The sequence below is a fragment of the Dendrobates tinctorius genome, unplaced genomic scaffold (assembly GCF_039654945.1).
Source record: "Dendrobates tinctorius isolate UK_male_01 unplaced genomic scaffold, ASM3965494v1 ptg000127l, whole genome shotgun sequence".
NCBI lineage: Eukaryota > Metazoa > Chordata > Amphibia > Anura > Dendrobatidae > Dendrobates > Dendrobates tinctorius.
In genome coordinates, this window is record NW_027361795.1 from 1,061,707 (window position 1) to 1,087,547 (window position 25,841).

A 25,841-nucleotide genomic window follows, 5' to 3' on the forward strand; every position below is an offset into this window, starting at 1 on the left:
TGTACGCTATCCATACATGTTATCCGGTGATACGGTACTCTTTCTAACCTTTGTGCAATCACATGCAATCCATACTGGGCCTAACACCGTCTGAGCCTGCCTCCTGAGACATATATTTTGAATGTGTACGCTATCCATACATGTTATCCAGGGATACGGTACCCTTTCTAACCTTTGTGCAATCACGTGCAATCCATACTGGGCCTAACACCGTCTGAGCCTGCCTCATGCTGTATAGACATATATTTTGAATGTGTACGCTATCCATACATGTTATCCGGGGATACGGTACCCTTTCTAACCTTTGTGCAATCACGTGCAATCCATACTGGGCCTAACACCGTCTGAGCCTGCCTCCTGAGACATATATTTTGAATGTGTACGCTATCCATACATGTTATCTGGGGATACGGTACCCTTTCTAACCTTTGTGCAATCACGTGCAATCCATATTGGGCCTAACACCGTCTGAGCCTGCCTCATGCTGTATAGACATATTTTTTGAATGTGTACGCTATCCATACATGTTATCCGGTGATACGGTACCCTTTCTAACCTTTGTGCAATCACGTGCAATCCATACTGGACCTAACACCGTCTGAGCCTGCCTCCTGAGACATATATTTTGAATGTGTACGCTATCCATACATGTTATCCAGGGATACGGTACCCTTTCTAACCTTTGTGCAATCACGTGCAATCCATACTGGGCCTAACACCGTCTGAGCCTGCCTCATGCTGTATAGACATATATTTTGAATGTGTACGCTATCCATACATGTTATCCGGGGATACGGTACCCTTTCTAACCTTTGTGCAATCACGTGCAATCCATACTGGGCCTAACACCGTCTGAGCCTGCCTCCTGAGACATATATTTTGAATGTGTACGCTATCCATACATGTTATCTGGGGATACGGTACCCTTTCTAACCTTTGTGCAATCACGTGCAATCCATATTGGGCCTAACACCGTCTGAGCCTGCCTCATGCTGTATAGACATATATTTTGAATGTGTACGCTATCCATACATGTTATCCGGTGATACGGTACCCTTTCTAACCTTTGTGCAATCACGTGCAATCCATACTGGGCCTAACACCGTCTGAGCCTGCCTCCTGAGACATATATTTTGAATGTGTACGCTATCCATACATGTTATCTGGGGATACGGTACCCTTTCTCACCTTTGTGCAATCACGTGTAATCCATACTGGGCGTGAGAACAGCTGGCGAGCTGTTAAGCAAGCTACAGCACCTGTCCAGACAAGTACAGGGATTCCCTAGCGAGGAGACTTATTTGATTGTTTTCAATGTTGGGACAGCAATTTTTGGGGAGCACTATACTCTGGAGAATGATAGATGGGGCCCACCATACACTGGAACATTCCAAAGGTGGACATCAGACACTGGAGCAGCATTTACAGGGCCCATTATACACTAGAGCATTAGAAATGGGGCCCATTATGTTTGGAGCATTATTTGGGCCCATAAGACAGTGGAGCTTCATCCATGGGGACCAACAGATACTGTGGAGCTCATCATATACTGTTTCAAACATTATATGGGACCAATGATTCTGTATGGAGAAATAGATGGGCCTCGTCATGAGATGTAAAAAGTGAGGTATTTTTCATTGGACTATACCGCTATTTCTCTGCCGTATTGGAGCATGATGAGTTGTGGTATGTGTTAAAGGGGCGCTCTTTCGCCCAGGGCACATGAAAACCTGGAGCCAGCCCTCCCCCCCCCCACAGTTTGTAGCCAAATAACCCCCATTTTTCAGTGCGTAACTTGTATTATGAAGTTAATTAAGGTTGACAAGCTTAAGAAAGAAGAATTGATGCTTTTGGCATTCAAATGGGCACTGTAGGTGTGTTTCCTGTCCTCCTCTCACTGCCGACTTTTATTCCCCATTGACTTACATTGGGTTTCGTGTTTCGGGACGACCCCGACTTTTCCCTATAATCGGACGATCTTGCTCGACCCGACTTTTGGAAAAGTCGGGTTTCACGAAACGAAACCCGACCCTAAAAACCAAAAGTCGCTCAACTCTAATCACCACCATTTGTAAAATGTTTTTTGTTCTTAGCATTTTAGAAGGTTTAACAATGTAGAAGTATTTTTTCATTTTAACAAGGAAATTTACAAAACCTATTTTTTTAGTAACCTGTTCAGTATTGAAGTGACTTTGGGGGTCCTATATATTACAAACTCCCCAAAGTTATACCATTTTAAAAACAGCACCCTTCAACGTAATCATTGTTGTTTCAAGGTAGTTTATTAACCTTTCAGGTGATTTTCAGGAATTAAAGTTTCATAACAGGAATGAAGATATCTGTTTTTATCATCTAAATGCTGATAACTTCTGAAGAGGCCGCTGTAGCCGGCAGGCTTTAAGGCCATTATTTGGCCATGGATTGACATGGCAAACATCACCACCACACGATCAAGATATCAGGTTGCTGGTGGGGTTAAAGATGGAGCCACCACACTCTATTAACCATCTAGATGCTGTAGTCATTATTGACAGCAGTATTTAAGGGGTTAAACAGCTATAGTCGGCACCAAAACTGATTGTGGCTGATGCAGCAATTTGTCAGCTATAGTGTACTGCCGGGGGATGCTAGTCTCTTATATTGCAGGTCAGTAAAAAGAGGTATTGGTGGTCACTAAGGGGTTAAAACTCAAAAAGGGGGATATGAAAGAATGCTTTGGATCTGCTTCAAGTTCAACTACCTTTCATAAATCAGGGGATTTTATTCCGTCTTCCATGGATAATGCTCTAAAACTCCATTTTTTTATCCATTCCAATCATCTCGAACCCAATTGGTGTTCAGTAAGGAGCGGCAGCAGTCCCACAACGCAATGCTAGCTTGCATAACACCTTTTATGTGTTTAACTACCAAATCTCAAACAATATTACCTAGTATATCTCCCCGATACCCTCTGATACCTCCACAGTGATAGTCTGCTATATCGATGTAAGAGACTATACCTTGCTAATAGTAACCAAGGGAGACATTTGTACAACTGTGTACCTGCTCCTTCTTTGTCATCAGAATGGTCTGGCTTGTAAAGAGATTAATCTCCTTGATTTGTAGATGAAGCTGTATGTTTTGACGCATGATCAGTTCTCTTTCTTCTTCATTCTTTTACACTCACATCTTTCATGTAAAGTTGATCTATGGTTTAGTTGAATAAAGAATATATATAAAAAATAATTTTTTTTAGCATACAGAGTACAAAAAACATATATGAATACATTAAAAAACATTGAGAAACTACAGAAAAACAATTGGTGGGTAAACCTGGATAATAAAATATACACAATAGTAAAGAATAAGATGTATAGAATCATAGAATGCTAGAGTTGGAAGGCATCTCATGGGTAATCATATCCAACCCCCTGCTCAATACAGCACAGGATTCACTAAACCAACTCAGACAGATGTCTGTGCAGCCTTTGTTTGAAGACTTCCATTGAACAAGAACTCTCCACCTCTTGTTCCACTCATTGATCTCCCTCACTGTCAAGATTATTCTAATATCTAGTCTGTATCTTCTCCCTTTCAGTTTAATTCCATTGCTTTTCATGTTTCTGTGTGCAAATGAGAAAAAGAATGATCCCTCTACACTGTGACATCACTTCAGATATTTCTAGACATTCCCAGATCCTTTAACAGTTCCTCGAAGGACATAGTTTACAGTCTGATCACCATCTTAGCAACTTCTCTGAACTTGCTGCAGTTTGTTCATGTCTTTTTTTAAAATGTGGTGCCCAGAACTGGACACAGTATTTTAGATAAGGCTTGACCATGGAGGAGTAGAGGGGGATAATTAATTCACGTGATCTAGACTCTGTGCTTAACTTAATACGTATATCCTAGAACTGTGTTTGCCTCTTTTGCTATCCCTCCTAGTTTTGCATCATCTGCAAATTTGATTAGTTTACCTTCATTTCTCTTATCTAGATCATTTATAAAAATGTTGAACAACACTGGGGCCAGGAGAAAGTCTTGTGGTACCCCACTTGAAACACTCTTCCATTTGTAAGAGCAACCATTTATTACCACTCTTTGAGTATGATCACTGAGCCAGTTATAAATCCACCTAACCATACTATTGCAAATCCCACATAGTCACTTATTCATTTTGTCAATAAGGATAGCATGAGATACTTTGTCAAATACTTTGCTAAAGTCTAAATATACTATATCTACCACATTTTCCTGATCCACCCAGTCAGTAATTCCATCATAGAAGGAAATTAGATTATTCTGGCATGACTTGATTGCTACAAACCCATGCTGTCTCTGATTAATTACTGTATTATTATCCAAGTACTTACATATATGCTATTTAATAATTTGCTCAAAGATCTTTCCTGATATGGAAGTAAGGCTCACTGGCCTGTAATTTCCTGGCTCCATCCCCTTTACTTTTTTGAACATAGGGACAACATTTGCCCTTCTCCAAACTTCTGGAACTTCTCTTGTTCTCCAGGACTTTTCAAAGATTCTGTCAAGACGTTCTGCAATTTCTTCTGCTAACTCTTTCAGAACCCTAAGTTGTAATTCATCTGGACCAAGAGATTTAAATTAACTAAGTGTTCCCTCACCATCTCTTTGTTTATTGAAAGGTCTGGATTCTTTTATTCCTTCGATGGCACATGAAGATCAGTAGATGCTACAATTGCTTTCTTAAATAACACAGATGAAAAATAGGAATTTAAAAGTTCAACCTTCTTAACATCATTTTTGACCACTTAACCCTTTTCATACTGTAAAATTCCTATAGCATCTCTAACTTTTCTTTTGCTTTTAATAGACCTCCCAAATCCTTTTTTACTGCTTTTGATCTCACATGCAGCCTCACTTCATTACTGGCTTTAGCTCTTCTAACACTTGCCCTGCATTCACTGCAAACAGCATTATATTCTTCTTTAGATATGTCCCCTCTTTCCATTTAATATACTATATATATTTAATCTTTTTTTCCTTTTTAACAAGTGACTAAGTTCTGTGATCACTCATCCTGGTCTCTTTTAAATGCTTCTAATTCTTCCTTATTTTTGGGATTATTAACAATTGTGCAGTGAGAATTTCATTTAGCAAAATCTCCCAACCTTATTAAACATTTCTGTCCTTTAGAACATCCAGCCATTTGATTTTTCCTACCTTCTTTCTGAGTCCAATTTTAAAGTCTGAGTCCTCACTGGTCTTACTCCTCTTGTAATCCAATAATCGAAGATAGCATGATCGCTGCCACTTAAGTTCTGAGGGACTTTTACTTACTAAACCATTTCCTCCCTGTTGATAAGAATTAGGTCCAGGAGTGCAGATCCTCTTGTTCTCTCTTCTGCCTTTTGAAAGATAAAGTTGTTAGCAAAAAATTCTGGACCCATTACTTTATGAAAGAAAGAAAAAAATCTGTGTAATTAAAATCTCCCATGATTACTATGTCATACTTTTTTTGAGAACAAAGACATCTGATGTAGAAAGAGTTTATCCATATCTTCAATCTCTTCAGGTGGCCTATAGTAAACACCTGCAATAGTGTCCTTTCTGGTCTTCTCTCTTTCTATTCTTAGCCAAACGGTTTCTGCAGAGCTACCAGTCTCTGAAGCTGGGATCTCTATGGAGATATACCTTTTCCTAACATACAATGCAACACCTCCTCTCCTCTTATTAATCCTGTTTCTAATAAATAAGTTGTAGCCTTCAAGGTTTGTATTCCAATCATGTGTATCATCCCACCAAGTTTCAGTGACACCTATGACATCATATCTCTCTTCCTGTGTTAGCATTTCCAATTCTCTTTGTTTGTTTCCCATGTTCTGCACATTTGTATGGACACATTTCAGTTTGTAGTCGGTTTCTCTTGCTCCTCTATTTCCATTCAGAGTTTGTTGGTTTTGTTCTTTATTTCCACTTCTAATAGCAGGAATATCAAAAAATTCATTAGCTGCATATTTTTTCCTGGCCGAATATTTCCCATCCCTTATTGCGCTGGTTTAACCCCTTCACCCCCAAGGGTGGTTTGCACGTTCATGACCGGGCCAATTTTTACAATTCTGACCACTGTACCTTTATGAGGTCATAACTCTGGAACGCTTCTATGGATCCCGGTGATTCTGACATTGTTTTCTCGTGACATATTGTACTTCATGTTAGTGGTAAAATTTCATTCAAATAACTTGTGTTTATTTGTGAAAAAAATGGAAATTTGGCAAAAATTTTGAAAATTTCGCAATTTTACAACTTTGAATTTTTATGCCCTTAAATCACAGAGATACGGCACACAAAAAACTTGATAACTAACATTTCCCACATGTTTACTTTACATCAGCACAATTTTGGAACCAAAATTTTTTTTTGTTAGGAAGTTATAAGGGTTAAAAGTTGACCAGCGATTTCTCATTTTTACAACACCATTTTATTTTTAGGACCACATCACATTTGAAGCCACTTTGAGGGGTCTATATGATAGAAAATACCCAAAAGTGACACCATTCTAAAAACTGCACCCCTTAAGGTGCTCAAAACCACATTCAAGAAGTTTATTAACCCTTTAGGTGCGTCACAGGAATTTTTTTGAATATTTAAAAAAAAATGAACATCTAACTTTTTTTCACAAAAAAAATACTTCAGGTTCAATTTTTTTATTTTACCAAGGATAACAGGAGAAATTGGACTGCAAAAGTTATTGTACAATTTGTCCTGAGTACGCTGATACCTGATTTGTGGGGGGGAACGACTGTTTCGGCGCATGGCAGAGCTCAGAATGGAAGGAGCGCCGTTTGACTTTTTCAATGCAAAATTGGCTGGAATTCAGATCGGACGCCATGTCAGGTTTGGAGAGTCCCTGATGTACCTAAACAGTGGAAACCCCCCAAGTGACCCCATTTTGGAAACTAGACCCCCCCAAGGAACTTATCTAGGTATGTGGTGAGAACTTTAAACCCACAAGGGCTTTACAGAAGTTTATAACGTACAACGGTACAATTAAAAAATCATATTTTTTCCACAAAAATGATCTTTTCACCCCAATTTTTATTTTCCCAAGGGTAACAGGACCCTAAAAGTTATTGTGCAATTTGTCCTGAGTATGCTGATACCCCACATGTGGGGGTAAACCACTATTTGGGCGCATGGCAGAGCTCGGAAAGGATGCAGCGCCATTTGACGTTTTTGGCTGGAATTGAGATCGGACATCATGTCGCGATTGGAAAACCCCTGATGTACCAAAACAGTGGAAACCCCCCACAAATGACACCATTTTGGAAACTAGACCCCCTAAGAAACTTATCTAGATGTGTGGTGAGAACTTTGAACCCCCAAGGGCTTTACAGAAGTTTATAACGTACAGCGGTACAATTAAAAAATCATATTTTTTCCACAAAAATGACCTTTTCACCCCAATTTTTATTTTCCCAAGGGTAACAGGACCCTAAAAGTTATTGTGCAATTTGTCCTGAGTATGCTGATACCCCACATGTGGGGGTAAACCACTATTTGGGCGCATGGCAGAGCTCGGAAAGGATGCAGCGCCATTTGACGTTTTTGGCTGGAATTGAGATCGGACATCATGTCACGATTGGAAAACCCCTGATGTACCAAAACAGTGGAAACCCCCCACAAACGACACCATTTTGGAAACTAGACCCCCTAAGGAACTTATCTAGATGTGTGGTGAGAACTTTGAACCCCCAAGGGCTTCACAGAAGTTTATAACATAAAGCCGTACAATTAAAAAATCATATTTTTTCCACAAAAATGATCTTTTCACCCTCAATTCTTATTTTTCCAAGGGTAACAGGACCCTAAAAGTTATTGTGCAATTTGTCCTGAGTACGCTGATACCCCATATGTGGGGGTAAACCACTATTTGGGTGCATGGCAGAGCTCGGAAGGGAAGCAGCGCCATTTGACGTTTTTGGCTGGAATTGAGATCGGACACCATGTCGCGATTGGAAAACCCCTGATGTACCTAAACAGTGGAAACCCCCCACAAATGACACCATTTTGGAAACTAGACCCCCTAAGGAACTTATCTAGATGTGTGGTGAGAACTTTGAACCCCCAAGGGCTTCACAGAAGTTTATAACATAAAGCCGTACAATTAAAAAATCATATTTTTTTCCACAAAAATGATCTTTTTACCCTCAATTCTTATTTTTCCAAGGGTAACAGCACCCTAAAAGTTATTGTACAATTTGTCATGAGTACGATGATACCCCACATGTGGGGGTAAACCACTATTTGGGCGCATGGCAGAGCTCGGAAGGGAAGCAGCGCCATTTGACGTTTTTGGCTGGAATTGAGATCGGACACCATGTCGCGATTGGAAAACCCCTGATGTACCTAAACAGTGGAAACCCCCCACAAATGACACCATTTTGGAAACTAGACCCCCCAAGGAACTTATCTAGGTATGTGGTGAGAACTTTAAACCCACAAGGGCTTTACAGAAGTTTATAACGTACAACGGTACAATTAAAAAATCATATTTTTTCCACAAAAATGAGCTTTTCACCCCAATTTTTATTTTCCCAAGGGTAACAGGACCCTAAAAGTTATTGTGCAATTTGTCCTGAGTATGCTGATACCCCACATGTGGGGGTAAACCACTATTTGGGCGCATGGCAGAGCTCGGAAAGGATGCAGCGCCATTTGACGTTTTTGGCTGGAATTGAGATCGGACATCATGTCACGATTGGAAAACCCCTGATGTACCAAAACAGTGGAAACCCCCCACAAATGACACCATTTTGGAAACTAGACCCCCTAAGGAACTTATCTAGATGTGTGGTGAGAACTTTGAACCCCCAAGGGCTTCACAGAAGTTTATAACATAAAGCCGTACAATTAAAAAATCATATTTTTTCCACAAAAATTATCTTTTCACCCTCAATTCTTATTTTTCCAAGGGTAACAGGACCCTAAAAGTTATTGTGCAATTTGTCCTGAGTACGCTGATACCCCATATGTGGGGGTAAACCACTATTTGGGCGCATGGCAGAGCTCGGAAGGGAAGCAGCGCCATTTGACGTTTTTGGCTGGAATTGAGATCGGACACCATGTCGCGATTGGAAAACCCCTGATGTACCTAAACAGTGGAAACCCCCACAAATGACACCATTTTGGAAACTAGACCCCCTAAGGAACTTATCTAGATGTGTGGTGAGAACTTTGAACCCCCAAGGGCTTCACAGAAGTTTATAACATAAAGCCGTACAATTAAAAAATCATATTTTTTTCCACAAAAATGATCTTTTCACCCTCAATTCTTATTTTTCCAAGGGTAACAGCACCCTAAAAGTTATTGTACAATTTGTCATGAGTACGATGATACCCCACATGTGGGGGTAAACCACTATTTGGGCGCATGGCAGAGCTCGGAAGGGAAGCAGCGCCATTTGACGTTTTTGGCTGGAATTGAGATCGGACACCATGTCGCGATTGGAAAACCCCTGATGTACCTAAACAGTGGAAACCCCCCACAAATGACACCATTTTGGAAACTAGACCCCCCAAGGAACTTATCTAGATGTGTGGTGAGTACTTTGAACCCCCCAGTGCATCACAGAAGTTTATAACGCCCGGGCGTGAAAATAAAAAATTTGTATTTTTTCCACAAACATGATCATTTAGTCACCATTTTTTTTATTTTCCCAAGGGTAACAGGAGAAATTGGACCCCAAAAGTTGTTGTCCAATTTGTCCTGAGTATGCTGATACCCCATATGTGGGAGAAAACTACTGTATGGGAACACGTCGGGGATCGGAAGGGAAGTAGTGATGTTTTGGAATGCAGACATTGATGGAATGGTCTGCGGGTGTCATGTTGCCTTTGGAGAGCCCCTAATGTGCCTAAACAGTGGAAACTCCCCACAAATGACCCCATTTTGAAAACTAGACCCCCTAAGGAACTTATCTAGATGTGAGGTGAGCACTTTGAACCCCCAAGGGCTTCACAGAAGTTTATAATGCCAGGGCATGAAAATAAAAAAATCGTATTTTTTCCACAAACATGATCAATTATTCCCCAATTTTTTTATTTTCCCAAGGGTAACAGGAGAAATTGAACCCCAAAAGTTGTTGTCCAATTTGTCCTGAGTAAGCTGACACCCCATATGTGGGAGAAAACTACTGTATGGACACACGTCAGGGCTTGGAAGGGAAGTAGTGACGTTTTGGAATGCAGACATTGATGGAATGGTCTGCGGGTGTCATGTTGCCTTTGGAGAGCCCCTAATGTACCTAAACAGTGGAAACCCCCCACAAATGACCCCATTTTGAAAACTAGACCCCCTAAGGAACTTATCTAGATGTGAGGTGAGCACTTTGAACCCCCAAGGGCTTCACAGAAGTTTATAATGCCAGGGCATGAAAATAAAAAAATCGTATTTTTCCCACAAACATGATCAATTAGTCCCCAATTTTTTTATTTTCCCAAGGGTAACAGGAGAAATTGAACCCCAAAAGTTGTTGTCCAATTTGTCCTGAGTACGCTGACACCCCATATGTGGGAGAAAACTACTGTATGGACACACGTCGGGGCTCGGAAGGAAAGCAGTGCCATTTTGGAATGCAGACTTTGATGGAATGGTCTGCGGGTGTCATGTGCGTTTGGAGAGCCCCTGATGTACCTAAACTATTGAAACTCCCAACAAGTGACCCCATTTTGGACACTAGACCCCCCCACGGAACTTATCTAGATGTGTGGTGAGCACTTTGAACCCCCAAGTGCTTCACAGAAGTTTATAACGCTCGGACGTGAAAATAAAAAAATCATTTTTTTTTCCACAAAAATGATATTTTTGCCCCCAATTTTTTATTTTCCTAAGGGTAACAGGAGAAATTGGACCCCAAAAATTGTTTTGCAATTTGTCCTGAGTAGGCTGATACCCTACATGTGGGGGTAAAACACTGTTTGGGCGCATGGCAGAGCTTGGAAGGGAAGGAGCACCATATGACTTTTTCAACTCAGAATTGGCTGGAATTGAGATCAGACGCAATGTTGCATTTGGAGAGCCCCTGATGTGCCCAAACAGTGGAAACCCCCAATTCTAACTCCAACCTGAACCCCAACACACCCCTAACCCTAATCTCAGCCCTAACCCTAACCCTAACCCTAGCCCTAACCCTAACCCTAGCCCTAACCCTAGCCCTAATGGAAAAATGGAAATAAATACATTTTTTTAATTTTATTATTTTTCCCTAACTAAGGGGGTGATAACGGGGGGTTTGATTTACTATTTATGGCGGTTTTTATTTTTGGCAGCTGTCGCACGCTAAAAGACGCTTTTTATTGTAAAAATAGTTTTTGCATCACCACATATTGAGAGCTATAATTTTTCCGTATTTTGACCCACCGAGTCATGTGAGGTCTTATTTTTTGCGGGACGAGTTGACGTTTTTATTGGTACCATTTTCGGGCATGTGACATTTTTTGATCGCTTTTTATTCCGATTTTTGGGACGCAGAATGAACAAAAACCAGCGTTTCATGAATTTCTTTTGGGGGAGTGCGTTTACACCGTTCCGCGTGCGGTAAAATTGATAAAGCGGTTTTATTCTTCGGGTCGGTACGGTTACAGCGATGCCTCATTTAGGTCTTTTTTTATGTTTTGTCGGTTTTATGCAATGAAAACTATTTTATATAAAAAATAATTATTTTTGCATCGCTTTATTCTGCAAGCTATAACTTTTTTATGTTTTCGCTGATGATACTGTGTGGCAGCTCGTTTTTTGCGGGACAAGATGACGTTTTCAGCGGTACCATGGATATTTATATGCGTCTTTTTGATCGCGCGTTATTACACTTTTTGTTTGGCGGTATGATAATAAATCATTATTTTTTGCTTCGCTTTTTATTTTTATTTTTTAAGGGGTTCGCTAAAGGGGTTAACTAATGGGACAGTTTTATAGGGCGGGTCGTTACGGACGCGGTGATACCTAATATGTGTACTTTTATTGTTTTGGTTTTTTTTTTATTTTCAAAAAATGAATTTATTGGGGAATATTTTTTTTTTTTTTTACTAATTTATTTGGCGATTTTTTTTAAATTATTTTTACACTTTTTTTTAAATTTTTTTTTTACTTTATTACATAGTCCCAGGTGGGACATCACTGTCCTGTGACAGATCGCTGATCTGTCACATCACAGATCACTGTGGCAGATCAGCAATCTGTCACAGGCAGTGCACAAGGCTTCCTCATGCCTGCGCTTTGCAGGCACTGAGGAAGCCAGCTTCCTCCAGGCCCCCGAAGGCCCCCGTCGCCATCTTGGATCCGGGGGCCTGGAGGAAAGGAGTCCCCCGCAGCAGCGCTGCACATTGCGCTGCCGTGGGGGGCTCAGGGAAGCACGGAGGGAGCCCCCTCCCTGCCGATGCTTCCCTTTAACTTCCGGTACACCGCGATCATGTTTGATCGCGGTGTGCAAGGGGTTAACGTGTGTCGGGTGTCAGCTGTGATAATCAGCTGACACCCGGCCGCGATCAGCGGCGCTCACCACGTGGGCGCCGCTGATCGTGCTAGACGTACTATCCCGTCCATGGGCATAGGGGCCCGGGTCCCATGGACGGGATAGTACGTCTGATGTCAGGAAGGGGTTAAAGCTCTCTTAAAAAGTGCAACAAGACGTCTACAAAATACGTGTTTTCCTGTTTTTGTGATGACCTGCTCTCCCAGTACCTTCACTTTATGTAGGGTAATGACTACAGTATCTCAATCAGAAAATTTAGAAGCACAAGATGAATAAACAGTTGGTACATAACACATTTTTTATATATCTACAAAAAAATCTATACATCTATAAATTGCATATATTTCAATTGTTGCAAGAGCAAAAAAACCTCAAGTATTATAAATCTGCATATGTGCTGCAATTACCTTGTAGAGTGATAGCAATTTTCAGACACTTCGAGCAACCATAAATACTTGTGTGACTTGTCAGTATCTGTTATTTTGCAGTTTTGTGACTGTTCTTAGAACCGAATTTGGGCTGTGAAAAAAACCTGTCAATTAGCAGACCGTCTGAACACAAGTTCCAAGTCATAGGCATTTAACATTGTAGTCTATTTCAGCAACAATAAGCGCAACTTGCCACCTGCAACAAGAAATCTATCAGGATCGAAGTTTTTTGGATGTTTGCTTTACAGTTATTAAATTTCATGTCACGGTGTATCACCATCATCTTTATGTTGTATGACATACATCATCATGTAGCTCAAATCTAACTTTTTACTTGGCCATAGATACCCCTACCTTCTGCAGGGTACTTTTAATTTTTTATTTTAATCATACCTAAGGGTTTTCCTCTACCACAAAAATAGATCTCTTCGGTCATCCAAAGTTAAAATTCCTTTCTCTCCTGAACATGTGGGTTCTTTATTTTTAACAATTTACCAAAAAAATTGATTTGGTAATTTTATTGAATTTGTTAGCATTTTTGATAACTTAATAATAAGTCAGATAATGTGGGAAAAAAAACAGTAGCTGCCAATTTTCCAGTTATTTTTTGACTCCTAAAATTTAAGTATGAAAAATGAATAGTCATTATTCATTTACATCTCCAATATGCTGTGATAACGCAGAAAAAGAGCAACAAAATGAGAGCATTGTCCAAATTTGTATGGACATGACTTTGCTGAAAAAATATTACCAAATGCTCCCCGACACTTATGATAGCATCCTTCTGCTTTGGACCATGAAGCCTATGGATCTTTAACTACTGAAAAACTGTTAGTAGCACAGTATGATCTCACCATGAATTAGTGAGATCCTTTGAGATCCTTTGTCAAAACAAATGTGTAGCAATCAAGCTATAAGACATTTCCCAGCATTATAATCATGTAGTCTAATTGCCACAAGATACCATCAATCACCTGTAAATTCATTTGTCAGGAAGGACGTGCTCTTAAAAATGTTTGTCTATTGGAAGCTTGGTAAGTTGGTAACTTTAGATGGAATGGAAGACTTGACACACAATCTCTAAGTTGTTTTTTTGTGTTTAGGGCATACACTATGAACAATGTCCCACAATCTTGTCTGCCTCTAATTTTAGACTGAGGATGAAGTAGAAACTGTCTTTTGACTACTACACTGGTCCAAGGTATACAAGCGTGTACGTTTAATGATGGAGAAGCCAAAGAACTGGGCAAAGGAGTGCACTCTGATGCATAATCAGAATCAGTGTGAGCCTCTATGATCCACAGTTAATAACCTTTCTTTAGTCATCTGATTATGAAATGACTATTGTATTTTGAAACAAGTGTTGACTGTTATACAGAATGTGAGTCATCTGGTAAAGATCTACTAGAAATGGTCAGCCTTTGAGTCATCCATTTACCTTTTGATATACAACTTGAATAACCTCTACCCAAAAGTTCATTTTACACACTTGAAAGCAATGATACACAAGCTTGCCTTTAGAAGTGATCCTTTTGAAAACCATTTTTTTGGATATCATATAACAATAGTTTATCACAATCTACTTGCTTTTTTTTTGTAAATTTATAAACTTTATACCCTAAGGTCTCATGCACATGGCAGCATTTTTCATTCTTTTGTGATGCGACAAAACATCGGATTAGACTCGGACAAATGTTATTCTAAAGGGTTTGAGCACGTGTCTGATTTTTTTTCCACATCATGCCTAAGTTGGATGCAATTAATGGATCGCATTCGTCCATGCACGTTAATGAGACCGTGACAAACATCAGACTGGACTCAGGTGACATCTGAATGTAGTCTGATTTTCACAGACTGACACAATGGAGTAGATGTAAAAAAAATCTATCTATCTTCTCCTCATTGGATAAAATAATGACCGTACTCTGATCAGAATTTGATCAGAATGTGATTTGCATAATTGTCCCAATTCTCTGGGATAAGAATAAAAGTGTGTCAAGACATGGCGGTCTGAAATAAGGGAGAGGGGGCATGAAACTGTCCCTGGAGCTGGGGTCCTCACTATACCTGTCTCAGGGGTACTCTGAAATTATTCCCTCCCCCACCCAGTGAGGTATGGGACAGACGTGAAACGGATAGCACAAACAAGACAGACAGGGGAATGAAAGGAAACTGCAATCACACAAAAATGATCATGAAACAACAAACTGGAGAACAAGGGAAAAATAGGAGCGGATCAGGAAATATACACACACAACCAAAACCACGCAAATAGCTCCTAGAGTTAACAACAACTAACTGACACAAATAAGGACTACTCTTTCACCACCAAACTGAGTAGTTGAAAGCTATCATCAACAGGGAACAAAGGAAGCAGTGAGTTTTAGATATAAGTCCCTGCAGAGTGATAAGATAGGCTAAATGGAAGATGGAAAATACTTGATGTAAAAAAGGAGTGAATGAAAAGACAAAGGGTAATCTGCACTTGGACAGCAACTGAATCTCCAGATGCTCAGCGGATAGAAACACCTGCAGATAAACACAAGACTGAGGTTGCACAATACACTGATGTGACCCTAGCCTAAGAGTCAAAACCAATATAAGAACGAAAAAGATGATAAGGAAATAAGAAATTTGGGGGAAATAAGTATTTGACCCCTTGCTGATTTTGTAAGTTTGCCCACTGACCAAGACATGAACAGTCTATAATTTTAGGGATAGGTTAATTTTAACATTGAGATAGAATATCAAAACTAAAATCCAGAACATCACATTGTATAAATTTTATAAATTTCTTTGCATTTTGCAGTGAGAAATAAGTATTTGATCCCTCTGGCAAACAAGACTTAATACTTGTTGGCAAGCACAGTAGTCAGACATTTTTTGTAGTTGAAGATGAGGTTTGCGCACATGTCAGGAGGAATTTTAGTCCACTCCTCTTTGCAGATCATCTCTAAATTGTTAATATTTTGAGACTGTTGCTTAGCAATTTGGAGATTCAACTCTCTCTGTAAGTTCTCTATGGGATTAAGGTCTGGAGACTGGCTAGGCCACTCCATGACCCTAATATGCTTATTTTTGAGCCACTCCTTTGTTGCCTTGGCTGTATGTTTTGAGTCATTGTCTTGCTGGTAATCCAAACCACAACCCATTTTTAATGTCTTGGTGGAGGGAAGGAGGTTGTCACTCAGGAATTTGATACATGGCTCCATCCATTCTCCCATTGATGCGGTGAAGTAGTCCTGTGCCCTTAGCAGAGAAATACCGCCAAAACATAATATTTCCACCTCCATGCTTGACAGTGGGGATGGTGTTCTTTGGGTCATAGGCAGCATTTCTCTTCCTCCAAACACAGCGAGTTGAGTTAATGCTAAAGAGCTCAATTTTTTGTCTCTTCTGACCACAGCACCTTCTCCCAATCACTCACAGAATCATCCAGGTGTTCATTGGCAAACTTCAGATATGCTTGCAGATGTGCCTTCTTGAACAGAGGAACCTTGCGGGCACGAATTTTAAACCTTTACGGCGTAATGTGTTACCAATGGTTTTATTGGTGGTTGTGGTCCCAGCTGCCTTGAGATCAATAAAAAGTCCCCCCCGTGTAATTTTAGACTGATCTCTCACCTTCCTCATGATCAAGGATACCCCACAAGGTGAGATTTTGCATGGTGCCCCAGATCGATGTCGATTGACAGTCATTTTGTATTCCTCCCATTTTCTTACTATTGCACCAACAGTTGTCTCCTTCTCACCCAGCATCTTAGGTATGGTTTTGTAGCCCATTCCACCTTTGTGCAGGTCTATGATCTTGTCCCTGACATCCTTAGAAAGCTCTTTGGTCTTGCCCATGTTGTGGAGGTTAGAGTCTGACTGATTAATTGAGTCTGTTGACAGGAGTCTTTTATAAAGGCGACTATCTAAGACAGCTGTCTTTAATGCAGGTAACAAGTTGATTAGGAGCTGTTCATGTCTTTGTCAGTGGGCAAGTTTACAAAATATGCAAGGGATCAAATACTTATTTCCCCCACTGTAAATAGGTCAGCAATAACTTAAATTCATCTCAATATGCAAAACTTTTCATATAGAAACTCCTAAAAGGATAAGAGAAATCTGTTAGCACCACCCCGACTTCCCGGAGTGTCAGTTCACTCAAGCGTGCTGCAGGTGGTCTCCGAATGCTTCCAGCAGCACTTCCAGCCGGGCCTCTGGCCATATTCTAAGGGCATGTGCGCGCTCCCGCCCTCTTAAAGGGCCAGCACGTGCACTTGCTATTTCCTCCCCAGCCAATGGTTTTGAGGCATTAAGTATGTATTGCTTCCTCTCCACTGGAAAGGTGCTTGCGCAACCTTCCTGTTTCAGTCTAGGTTGTGTAAGGTCGCATACAAGTGCAAATCCTGCCTGCTGTACTCTAAGTACAAATCCTGCAAACGGTACTCTAAGTGCAAAGCCCACTTGATGCACTCTGAAAAAGATCCTGCTTGCTGCACTCTGAACCAGATCCTGCTTGCTGCACTCTGAAGCAGATCCCGCTTGCTGCACTCTGAAGCAAATCCTGCTTGCTGCACTCTGAAGCAAATCCTGCTAGCTGCACTCTGACACAAACTCTGTCTTTGACACCAACTCTGTCAGCTGCACTCTGATGCAAGCTCTTCCAACTGCTTCATCCAGTCTGTTCTTCGGGTCCGTTGGTCTGCCCTGGAGTGGTACATGGCGTTCATCGGGAGCCAAGTCTAACCTCACCATCAGAGGCTCTAGTGAAAAGTCAGGTGATCGCTTAGTCATGCCCCTGCAGGCTCTCCGCGGTCCGTGGCACAGTGGTTCCACAAACCATGCACGTGACAACATCTGAGATAAGATTTATTGTTTGAATAATTACCAGGCATGGTCACTTACAGTATTACAAATGAAATGCTTAAGGTGTTCATAGATCTTCAAAAAATAAGCCAGCCAGCTGACAGTTATTCCTCCTGTCACCCCATAGATATGCACACTCAGTTCAGCTTAGAGTGCGTGCGTTTTCATCAATGAAAGAGGACTGGTCACTGGTGGCAGCTTATCTCCTTTGAAAACAAAAGGAACATTGAAATTGCACATGACCAAACTCTTTCCATACAGGGAAAATAGTCAGATTTTTTGTGATTGTTGCAATATTACATGTTTTTCTCCTTCATAGGGAAAAATGAGCTACAGACATTGTGTTACACTAGCCTAATTATTTGTGACTCCCTAGATGAGCCTCATTCTATTATGTCCCACCAAAGACATCTGCAAGGACTTTGTATGTTCTCCCCATGTTTGCGTGGGTTTCCTCCAGGTACTCCTGTTTCCACCCACACTCCAAAGACATACTGATAGGGGCTTACAATTTACAGTAAGTTTCCTACGAGGACGATTATGGTAATGTCTGTAAAGTGCTGTGGTATATAATGGTGCAATATAAGCAATGAATAATAAATTAAAGATTTGGACATCTTTCTATTCCATTGTTATAAAATTGGTAAAGTTAGCATGAAAATAAGCAAGTTTGCAATCAACTTGATTGTTTTATCTGATGTGGTTCTCCTGCTATGAGAACTTTTATCTTACATAGTGTACAGTTTCATGCCAAGGAGATCGATCACCAGAGCCTCACGGAGTATGGCAGCAATTATATTCAAGCTGAGAAGTAAACTACAGAGTTCCCCAATCACCACTCTCCAGCCCATTGATTTCTATATAGCAGTTAGCTGCTCACCTCCCCAACCCTTGTTGTAAGCTCTTGACTAGAGATGAGCGAACATCGTTGGCTACCTCCTTATTCGACAAGCTATAATGCTTACTGAAGAAGCTACATCGGGATACCTGGAGCGCTCCCGATAATCAGCTGTTTGGCGCCGCAGCTGCATATGTCTCGGCTGTGTGACAGTCACAAAACATGCATGGAGAACCTGGGTGTGGTGACTGTCACAAAGCTGCGACACATGCAGCTGTGGCACCGAACAGCTGATTATCGGAGGTCTCCAGGTATACAGGTTTCCAATGCAGCTTATTCTCTAATCGCTATCGCTTGCCGAATAAAGAGGGAGCCGACGATGTTCACTCATCTCTACTATTGACCTGTAATAAGTACTGCAAAATCACAATCTTCTTTCTCCCACCATTTGCAGTTTTCACTTAAGCCCTGTGCTTGTTCACAGACAGTGTAGCTTTCAGAACAAGCACTGACAGACCATTAATGTGTCAGAAGCATAAGCTCAACACTAGGATAAAGCTATTCAGTGAGAACTGTCACTCAAGAAAAAGCGCCTGCCCAGCCAACAACTAGGAAGTAAACTGGAGATCTGTGTGCTGCAAAATGCAAGACTTGAGTACAACCCTTTAATGAAATCCTCAAAACATTGCATTAGAATAATGTAATGAATAGAGATGAGCAAACCTTTTAAGTTTCGGCTTGGCTATGATCACTGAACTTCCCAATGTTTGCCTAACATGATCGCCGAACAAAACCGAACACCGTTGAATTCAATGGGAGGCAAAACCAAACGCATTGACAACACCTTCAAAGGGGCTCAAATTAGGTGCAGACATCAGAAAAAGTGTCATCAATTGCACTATAAATTCAAAACAAAATTTAAAAAATTGACACGGGTTCCCTTCTATTTTTTATAACTAGACAAGCAAAAATGACAGCTGCAGGTTGCAACCCTCAGCTGTTAGCACTGACAAGAATAGAGGGGTCTCCACGCTTTTAATTATTTAAATAAATCATTTGAAAAAACAGCATGGGGTCCCCCTCCATTTTTGACAACCACCAAGCTAAAGGAGAGAGCTGGCGGCTGCAATTCTCAGGCTGGTAAGAGGCCATGGATATTGACCCCCTAGTCTAAAAATAGCAGTTCGCAGTTGCCCAGAAAAGGCACATCTGTTATGGCCCTTTGCCCGGCCCTTCCCACTTGCCTTGTAGTGGTGGCAAGTCGGGTTCATATTTGTGGGGTTGATGACACTTTTGTATTGACAGGTGACATCAAGCCTAGAGGTTAGTAATTGAGAAGCATCTATAAGACACTTCCATTACTAAACCCATAGTGACATTGTATAAAAAAACACAGAGCCAGACTAAAATCCTTTAATTGAAAGAATTACAAAAACACTATCTGGTGGTGATATATATTTAAACCTTAGTTTGCACTCACCTAATTTTCACAACGTTCAGGCCTATATGACTCATCAGAATTAACAGCTGCCGCAGATCCACAAGTCAAATCACTGACAGATTCAATGTAGATAAATGGAAAAAACGTGGATATCACCCGCGCTGCTGTAACAATAGATATCCAGGCAAGTAGATGATGAACGATGGTTATTTATTTGTCATTTCTCAACACGTTTCGAAGTCAGAGCGACTTCTTCCTCAGGAGATGGTACATGGGTGCACGGATGGCTCCCAAGAATTATCTTCTGGTCCGTAACCCCTCCATTGCACCAAATATTGCAATCTTCCTCTATATCTTCTGGAGTCGAGAATTTTGGCCACAATGTACTCTTCTTCACCATGGACTTTTTCTGGTGGAGGCGGTGGCTAAGTTCTTCTTGGAAATGGGTTTCAATGAATGGTTTGAGCAAGGATACATGGAATACAGGATGTATTTTCAGGCTGTTAGGAAATTTTAAACGGAAAGCAACTGGGTTAATTTGTGCAAACATTTGAAAAGGCCCTATTAATTTTTTCCCAAATTTTTTGTTAAAAATTCTTTGGTGTCCAGTATTCCCCAAAAATTGTTTTAGGTTATAATGGTATAGTCAGCGTTAGATCTCTCTTGAGGTTTGGTAAATATTCTGGACGGAGTATCAGCCTTGCCATTTCTTGAACCAGGCTTATAAGAAATTTAAAAAATTGAACCTGAAGAAAAACAAGGCCCAACGTGCTTGTCTTGAAGACAACCTCTTAGCTGTACGGATGAATTCTAAATTTTTGTGGTCAGTAAGGACAGTCACAGGATGATTGGGCCCTTCCAAAAGACCAAAAGATGTCTCCATTCGGATAAGGTGACTTTAACCCCTTTCTGACATGAGACGTACTATCCCATCCATGGGACCCGGGCCCCTATGCCCATGGACGGGATAGTACGTCTAGCGCGATCAGCGGCGCCCACGTGGTGAGCGCCGCTGATCGCAGCCGGGTGTCAGCTGATTATCACAGCTGACACCCGGCACAATGTGTCAGGGGCGGTCACGGACCGCCCCCGACACGTTAACCCCTTGCACACCGTGATCAAACACGATCGCGGTGTACCGGGGGTTAAAGGGAAGCATCGGCAGGGAGGGGGCTCCCTCCGTGCTTCCCTGAGCCCCCCACGGCAGCGCAATGTGCAGCGCTGCTGCAGAGGGCTCCTTTCCTGCAGGCCCCCGAATCCAAGATGGCGACGGGGGCCTTCGGGGGCCTGCAGGAAGCTGGCTTCCTCAGTGCCTGCAAAGCGCAGGCATGAGGAAGCCTTGTGCACTGCCTGTGACAGATTGCTGATCTGTCACAGTGATCTGTGATGTGACAGATCAGCGATCTGTCACAGGACAGTGATGTCCCACCTGGGACTATGTAATAAAGTAAAAAAAAAATAAAAAAAGAGTGTAAAAATAATTTTAAAAAAATCGCCAAATAAATTAGAAAAAAAAAAAAAATATTCCCCCAAATAAATCCATTTTTTGGAAATAAAAAAAAAAAAACAATAAAAGTACACATATTAGGCATCGCTGCGTCCGTAACGACCCGCCCTATAAAACTGTCCCATTAGTTAACCCCTTTAGCGAACCCCTTAAAAAATAATAATAAAAAACGAAGCAAAAAATAATGATTTATTATCATACGCCAAACAAAAAGTGTAATAACGCGCGATCAAAAAGACGCATATAAATATCCATGGTACCGCTGAAAACGTCATCTTGTCCCGCAAAAAACGAGCCACCACACAGCATCATCAGCGAAAAAATAAAAAAGTTATAGCTCGCATAATAAAGCGATGCAAAAATAATTATTTTTTATATAAAATAGTTTTCATTGCATAAAACCGACAAAACATAAAAAAATGACCTAAATGAGGTATCGCTGTAACTGTACTGACCCGAAGAATAAAACCGCTTTATCAATTTTACCGCGCGCGGAACGGTGTAAACGCACTCCCCCAAAAGAAATTCATGAAACGCTGGTTTTTGTTCATTCTGCGTCCCAAAAATCGGAATAAAAAGCGATCAAAAAATGTCACGTGCCCGAAAATGGTACCAATAAAAACGACAACTCGTCCCGCAAAAAATAAGACTTCACATGACTCGGTGGGTCAAAATACGGAAAAATTATAGCTCTCAATATGTGGTGATGCAAAAACTATTTTTACAATAAAAAGCGTCTTTTAGCGTGCGACAGCTGCCAAACATAAAAACCGCCATAAATAGTAAATCAAACCCTCCGTTATCACCCCCTTAGTTAGGGAAAAATAATAATATTAAAAAAATGTATTTATTTCCATTTTTCCATTAGGGTTAGGGTTAGGGCTAGGGTTAGGGCTAAGGTTAGGGTTAGGGCTAGGGTTAGGGTTAGGGCTGAGATTAGGGTTAGGGGTGTGTTGGGGTTTGGGTTGGAGTTAGAATTGGGGGTTTCCACTGTTTGGGCACATCAGGGGCTCTCCAAATGCAACATTGCGTCTGATCTCAATTCCAGCCAATTCTGAGTTGAAAAAGTCAAATGGTGCTCCTTCCCTTCCAAGTTCTGCCATGCGCCCAAACAGTGTTTTACCCCCACATGTAGGGTATCAGCCTACTCAGGACAAATTGCAAAACAATTTTTGAGGTCCAATCCTGTTACCATTGGGAAAATAAAAAATTGGGGGCAAAAATATAATTTTTGTGGAAAAAAATGATTTTTTTATTTTCACGTCCGAGCGTTATAAACTTCTGTGAAGCACTTAGGGGTTCAAAGTGCTCACCACACATCTAGATAATTTCCGTGGGGGGTCTAGTGTCCAAAATGGGGACACTTGTGGGGAGTTTCAATAGTTTAGGTACATCAGGGGCTCTCCAAACGCACATGACACCCGCAGACCATTCCATCAAAGTCTGCATTCCAAAACGTCACTGCTTCCCTTCCGAGCCCCGACGTGTGTCCATACAGTAGTTTTCTCCCACATATGGGGTGTCAACGTACTCATGACAAATTGGACAACAACTTTTGAGGTCCAATTTCTCCTGTTACCCTTGGGAAAATGAAAAAATTGGGGACTAATTGATCATGTTTGTGGAAAAAATACGATTTTTTTATTTTCATGCCCGGGCATTATAAACTTCTGTGAAGCCCTTGGGGGTTCAAAGTGCTCACCTCACATCTAGATAAGTTCCTTAGGGGGTCTAGTTTTCAAAATGGGGTCATTTGTGGGGGGTTTACACCGTTTAGGTACATTAGGGGCTCTGCAAAGGCAACATGACTCCCGCAGACCATTCCATCAATGTCTGCATTCCAAAACGTCACTACTTCCCTTCCGAGCCCTGACGTGTGTCCATACAGTAGTTTTCTCCCACATATGGGGTATCAGCGTACTCAGGACAAATTGGACAACAACTTTTGGGGTTCAATTTCTCCTGTTACCCTTGGGAAAATAAAAAAATTGGGGACTAATTGATCATGTTTGTGGAAAAAATACGAATTTTTTATTTTCATGCCCGGGCGTTATAAACTTCTGTGAAGCACTGGGGGGTTCAAAGTGCTCACCACACATCTAGATAAGTTCCTTGGGGGGTCTAGTGTCCAAAATGGGGACACTTGTGGGGAGTTTCAATAGTTTAGGTACATCAGGGGCTCTCCAAACGCACATGACACCCGCAGACCATTCCATCAAAGTCTGCATTCCAAAACGTCACTGCTTCCCTTCCGAGCCCCGACGTGTGTCCATACAGTAGTTTTCTCCCACATATGGGGTGTCAACGTACTCATGACAAATTGGACAACAACTTTTGGAGTTCAATTTCTCCTGTTACCCTTGGGAAAATAAAAAAATTGGGGACTAATTGATCATGTTTGAGGAAAAAATACGAATTTTTTATTTTCATGCCCGGGCGTTATAAACTTCTGTGAAGCACTGGGGGGTTCAAAGTGCTCACCACACATCTAGATAAGTTCCTTGGGGGGTCTAGTTTCCAAAATGGTGTCATTTGTGGGGGGTTTCCACTGTTTAGGTACATCATCGCGACATGGTGTCCGGTCTCAATTCCAGCCAAAAACGTCAAATGGCGCTGCTTCCCTTCCGAGCTCTGCAATGCACCCAAATAGTGGTTTACCCCCACATGTGGGGTATCAGCGTACTCAGGACAAATTGCACAATAACTTTTAGGGTGCTGTTACCCTTGGAGAAATAAGAATTGAGGGTGAAAAGATCATTTTTGTGGAAAAAATATGATTTTTTAATTGTACGGCTTTATGTTATAAACTTCTGTGAAGCCCTTGGGGGTTCAAAGTTCTCACCATACATCTAGATAAGTTCCTTAGGGGGTCTAGTTTCCAAAATGGTGTCATTTGTGCGGGGTTTCCACTGTTTTGGTACATCAGGGGTTTTCCAATCGCGACATGGTGTCCGATCTCATTTTCAGCCAAAAACGTCAAATGGCGCTGCTTCCCTTCCGAGCTCTGCCATGCGCCCAAATAGTGGTTTACCCCCACATGTGGGGTATCAGCGTACTCAGGACAAATTGCACAATAACTGTTAGGGTCCTGTTACCCTTGGAAAAATAAGAATTGAGGGTGAAAAGATCATTTTTGTGGAAAAAATATGATTTTTTAATTGTACGGCTTTATGTTATAAACTTCTGTGAAGCCCTTGGGGGTTCAAAGTTCTCACCACACATCTAGATAAGTTCCTTAGGGGGTCTAGTTTCCAAAATGGTGTCATTTGTGGGGGGTTTCCACTGTTTAGGTACATCAGGGGTTTTCCAATCGCGACATGGTGTCTGATCTCAATTCCAGCCAAAAACGTCAAATGGCGCTGCTTCCCTTCCAAGCTCTGCCATGCGCCCAAATAGTGGTTTACCACCACATGTGGGGTATCAGCGTACTCAGGACAAATTGCACAATAACTTTTAGGGTCCTGTTACCCTTGGGAAAATAAAAATTGGGGTGAAAAGATCATTTTTGTGGAAAAAATATGATTTTTTAATTGTACCGCTGTACGTTATAAACTTCTGTAAAGCCCTTGTGGGTTCAAAGTTCTCACCACATATCTAGATAAGTTCCTTGGGGGGCCTAGTTTCCAAAATGGGGTCACTTGTAGGGGTTTCCACTGTTTAGGTACATCAGGGACTCTCCAAACGTGACATGGCGTCCGATCTGAATTCCAGCCAATTTTGCATTGAAAAAGTCAAACGGCGCTCCTTCCATTCTGAGCTCTGCCATGCGCCGAAACAGTCGTTCCCCCCCACAAATCAGGTATCAGCGTACTCAGGACAAATTGCACAATTACTTTTGCAGTCCAATTTCTCCTGTTACCCTTAGTAAAATAAAAAAAATTGAACCTGAAGTATTTTTTTTGTGAAAAAAAGTTAGATGTTCATTTTTTTTAAATATTCAAAAAAATTCTTGTGACGCACCTAAAGGGTTAATAAACTTCTTGAATGTGGTTTTGAGCACCTTAAGGGGTGCAGTTTTTAGAATGGTGTCACTTTTGGGTATTTTCTATCATATAGACCCCTCAAAGTGGCTTCAAATGTGATGTGGTCCTAAAAATAAAATGGTGTTGTAAAAATGTGAAATCGCTGGTCAACTTTTAACCCTTATAACTTCCTAACAAAAAAAAATGTTGGTTCCAAAATTGTGCTGATGTAAAGTAAACATGTGGGAAATGTTATTTATTATGTTTTTTGTGTGCCGTATCTGTGATTTAAGGGCATAAAAATTCAAAGTTGGAAAATT